Source organism: Homarus americanus, unplaced genomic scaffold, assembly GCF_018991925.1.
Source record: "Homarus americanus isolate GMGI-L3 unplaced genomic scaffold, GMGI_Hamer_2.0 scaffold23660, whole genome shotgun sequence".
Classification (NCBI taxonomy): Eukaryota; Metazoa; Arthropoda; class Malacostraca; order Decapoda; family Nephropidae; genus Homarus; species Homarus americanus.
In genome coordinates this window covers 1-5,185 of record NW_024735007.1, presented here as the reverse complement: position 1 = coordinate 5,185, position 5,185 = coordinate 1, and the positions used below count along the sequence as shown (strand labels likewise).

Genomic DNA, 5,185 nt, shown 5'->3' with positions numbered 1-5,185 from the left:
GTGCAAATGTTGATTGTCTACCTAATGTACCCAATAAAAGTGCAAATGTTGATTGTCTACCTAATGTACCCCTCTGAGGTGCAAATGTTGATTGTCTACCTAATATGCCCTATAAGAAAGGTACAAATGTTGATTGTCTACCCTAATGTACCCAATAAAGGTGCAAACGTTGATTGTCTACCCTAATATGCTTACCCTGAGGTGCAAATGTTGATTTGTCTACCTAATGTGCCCTATAAGAAAGGTGCAAATGTTGATTGTCTCTACCCTAACTTGCCCCGAAAGGTGCAAATGTTGATTGTCTACCTAATGTACCCTATGAAAGGTGCAAATGTTGATTATACTACCTAATGTACCCTCTGAAGGTGCAAATGTTGATTGTCTACCTAATGTACCCCTCTGAAAAGGTGCAAATGTTGATTGTCTACCTAATGTACCCTATGAAGGTGCAAATGTTGATTGTCTGCCTAATATGCCCTCTGAAAGGTGCAAATGTTGGAGATTGTCTGCCTAATGTACCCTCGAAGGTGCAAATGTTGATTGTCTACCCTAATGTACCCCTCTAGAAAGGTGCAAATGATTGTCTACCCTAATGTACCCTACGAAAGGTGCAAATGTTGATTGTCTACCTAATGTGCCCAATAAAGGTGCAAATGTGTCTGCCCTAATGTACCCTACGAAAGGTGCAAATGTTGATTGTCTACCTAATGTGTACCCTACGAAAGGTGCAAATGTTGTTGTCTGCCTAATGTACCCTCACGAAAGGTGCAAATGTTGATTGTCTACCTAATAATGTACCCTCCCGAAAGGTGCAAATGTTGATTGTCTACTAATGTACCCAATAAAAGGTGCAAATGTTGATTGTCTACCTAATGTGCCCTACGAAAGGTGCAAATGTTGATTGTCTACCCCTAATGTACTGCCCCTCTGAAAGGTGCAAATGTTGATTGTCTACCTAATGTACCCTCACGAAGGTGCAAATGTTGATTGTCTACCTAATGTACTATGAAGGCGCAAATGTTGATTGTCTACCCTAATGTACCCTCTGAAAGGTACAGAAATGTTGATTGTCTACCCTAATGTGCCCTCACGAAAGGTGCAAATGTTGATTGTCTACCCTAATGTACCCTACAAAGGTGCAAAATGTTTTTGTCTACCCTAATGTACCCCTGAAAGGTGCAAATGTTGATTGTCTACCTAATGTGTACCCTCTGAAAAGGTGCAAATGTTGATTGTCTACCTAATGTGTACCCTCTGAAAAGGTGCAAATGTTGATTATCTACCTAATGTACCCTACGAAAAGGTGCAAATGTTGATTGTCTACCCTAATGTGCCTATGAAAGGTGCACATGTTGATTATCTACCCTAATGTACCCTCTGAGGTGCAAATGTTGATTATCTACCCTAATGTACCCTACGAAAGGTGCAAATGTTGATTGTCTACCCTAATGTACCCTACGAAAGGTGCAAATGTTGATTGTCTACCCTAATGTGCCCAATGAAAGGTGCACATGTTGATTGTCTACTCTAATGTACCCTACGAAAGGTGCAAATGTTGATTATCTACCCTAATGTACCCTACGAAAGGTGCAAATGTTGATTGTCTACCCTAATGTACCCTACGAAAGGTGCAAATGTTGATTGTCTACCCTAATGTACCCTATGAAAGGTGCACATGTTGATTGTCTACTCTAATGTACCCTACGAAAGGTGCAAATGTTGATTGTCTACCCTAATGTACCCTACGAAAGGTGCAAATGTTGATTGTCTACTCTAATGTACCCTATGAAAGGTGCAAATGTTGATTGTCTACCCTAATGTACCCTACAAAAGGTGCAAATGTTGATTGTCTACCCTAATGTACCCTATGAAAGGTGCAAATGTTTTTTGTCTACCCTAATGTACCCTATGAAAGGTGCAAATGTTGATTGTCTACCCTAATGTACCCTACGAAAGGTGCAAATGTTTTTTGTCTACCCTAATGTACCCTATGAAAGGTGCAAATGTTGATTGTCTACCCTAATGTACCCTACGAAAGGTGCAAATGTTGATTGTCTACCCTAATGTACCCTACGAAAGGTGCAAATGTTGATTATCTACCCTAATGTACCCTACGAAAGGTGCAAATGTTGATTGTCTACCCTAATGTACCCTATGAAAGGTGCACATGTTGTTATACTGCTCCTAATGCCGCACAAAGGTGCAAATGTTGATTGTCTACTCTAATGTACCCTACGAAGGTGCAAATGTTGATTGTCTACTATTATGCCCTATGAAAGGTGCAAATGTTGATTGTGCCACTCTAATGTACCCTACGAAAGGTGCAAATGTTGGTGCAGCCACACCTAATGTACCCCTACGAAGGTGCAAATGTTGTCTGCCTAATGTACCCTGCAGTGCAAATGTGATTTACATCTGCCTAATGTACTTTCAAAGGTGCAAATGTTGATTGTCTACCTATTCTTGCCCTGAAGGTCTGAAATGTTGATTGTCTGCTCTAATGTGCCCTACGAAAAGGTGCACATGTTGATTGTCTACCCTAATGCTTGCCCTATGAAAGAATTACCCAAATGTTGATTGTCTACCTAATGTACCCTCTGAAAGGTGCATGTTGATTGCCACTGTGCACTATGAAGATTTTTATGTTGATTGAATACCTAATGTGCCTACGAGGTGCAAATGTTGATTGTCTACCCTATTATTGCCCTCTGAAAGGTGCAAATGTTGATTATCTACCCCATGCTTGCCCTACAATGCAAATGTTGATTGTCTACCTAATGTACCCTCTGAGAAAGGTGCAAATGTTGATTGTCTACTCTATTGCGCCTCTGAAAGGTGCACATGTTGATGTCTACCTAATAGCCGCCTATAGAAAGGTGCAAGCTGTTGATTACATCTGCCTAATGGCACCCTACGAGAAAGGTGCACATGTTGATTGTCTACCCTAATGTGCCCTATGAAAGGTGCACATGTTGATTGTCTACCTAATGCTTGCCCTGAAAGGTGCCAATGTTGATTATCTGCCTAATGCTATTACTTACAAATTATGTTGATTGTCTACCTAATATGCTCTAAGAAAGGTTACATGATTGTCTACTAATGTACTTCCTACTGAAAGGTGCAAATGTTGATTGTCTACCTAATGTGCCCTCAGAAAGTGCACATGTTGATTGCTACCCTAATGTATAAGAAAGACATGTTGATTGTCACCTAATGCACACATGTTGATGTCTACCTAATTCCCTGTAGAAGGTGCACATGATTGTCTTCTATATTTTCTCTGGATGTAAATGTTGATGCTACCAATGTGCTATGAAAAGGTGCACATGTGATTGTCTACTCCTAAAAAGTGCAAATGATTGTCAACTCTAATATTGGTGTGTTGATTGTCTACAAAAGTGCACCGTATGTTGATTGTCTACCCTCTGGTGCCCTGAGTGTTGGTTATCTGCTTCCTAATGTTACGAGTTTTAAATGTTGATTGTCTGCCCTAATGTGCCTGCCCGAAAGAATGCAATGTTGATTGTCTACCTAGTATTGCCCTCTGAAAATTTGCAAATGTTGATTGTCTCTCCTAATGTACCCTACTGAAAATTGCACATGTTGATTGTCTACCTAATGTATCCCTATGAAAGGTGCAAATGTTGATTGTCTGCCTAATGCCTCTGAAAGTGCAAATGATGTCTACCCTGTGCCCTATGAAAGGTGCAAATGTTGATTGTCTGCTCTATCTGCTTACTACAAGAGGTGCAAATGTTGATTGTCTACCTAATGTATGCCCTATGAAGGTGCAAATGTTGATTGTCTACCTAATGTTCCCTCTGAAAGGTGCAAATGTTGATTGTCTACCTTATGCTATGAAAGTTGTGCAAATGTTGATTGTTTTCTCCTAATGTCCATCCTCTGGGAAGGTGCATGTTGATTTGTCTACCTAATGCCCTATTGAAGTGCAAGTTTGTTGTCTGCCTAATGTACCCTCTGAGAAGTTGCATGTTGATTGTCTGTGTGCCCTATGAAAGATGCTTTTGTGTTGATTGTCTGCCTGTGTGCACCCTCTGAGATGTTTAAATGTTGATGATTATCTACCTAATGTACCCTCTGAAAGGTGCAAATGTTGATTGTCTGCCCTAATGCTACTTCTCTGAAGAAAGGTGTAAATGTTGATTGTCTGCCTAATGTGCCCTATGAAGGTGCACATGTTGATTGTCTACTCTAATGTGCCTCTGAAAGTGCAAATGTTGATTTATCTACCTAATGCCTAGTTCCAATGTTGATTATCTACCTATGCTTCCTAGAAGGTGCAAATGTTGATTGTCTGCCTATTCTTGCCCTATGAAAGTTTTAAATGTTGATTGTCTGCCCTAATGTTTGCCCTAGAAGGTGCAGTGTTGATTGTCTACCTATATGTACCCTTTGAAAGGTGCAAATGTTGATTGTCTCCTAATGTACCCTATGAAAGTGCAAATGTTGATTGTCTGCAATGTGACTCTATGAAAGGTGCAAATGTTGATTGCTAATGTGCCCTATGAAAGGTGCAAATGTTGATTGTCTACCCTATGTTACTCTACAAAAGGTGCAAATGTTGATTGTTGCTACCTAATAGCCCTTTAGAGGTGCAAATGTTGATTGCTTCCCTAATGCCTTTATGAAAAGGTGCAAATGCTGATTGTCTACTCTAGTATGTGCCCTCTGAAAGGTGCACATGTTGGTTTGTCTACCCTAATGTACCCTACGAAAGTGCAAATGTTGATTGTCTGCCTAATGTCTTTCTGAAGGTGCAAATGTTGATTGTCTACCTAATAGCCCTTTTATGAAAGGTTGCACTGTGTTGATTGTCTACCTATATGTTCCCTCTGAAAAGGTGCAATGTTGATTGTCTACCTAATGTTCCCCTATGAAAGGTGCAAATGTTGATTGTCTACCCTAATGCTTCCCCTATGAAAATTGCAAATGTTGATTGTCTACCTAATGTTGTCTCTATGAAGGTGCAAATGTTGATTGTCTACCTAATTGTGCTATGAAGAATTACTAAATGTTGATTGTCTACTAATGTGCTCTATGAGGTGCAAATGTTGATTGTTCTAATGTGCCCTTCTGAAATTTGAAATGTTGATTGTATGCCGAATGTACCTATGAAGGTGCAAATGTTGATTTGTCTACTCTATTATTGCCCTAGAAAGGTACA

The 5,185-nt window shown here is 40.0% G+C and overlaps 1 long non-coding RNA gene across 1 annotated transcript; it reads left to right on the top strand.

Annotated features, from left to right (window-relative positions):
* Window positions 1-144: 144 nt before the first annotated feature.
* LOC121870716 lies at window positions 145-2,250 on the top strand. The gene is made up of 3 exons (XR_006089759.1): window positions 145-160; window positions 1,383-2,161; window positions 2,201-2,250. It is a non-coding gene; the product is annotated as an uncharacterized LOC121870716 (long non-coding RNA).
* The last annotated feature ends 2,935 nt before the right edge of the window (window positions 2,251-5,185 follow it).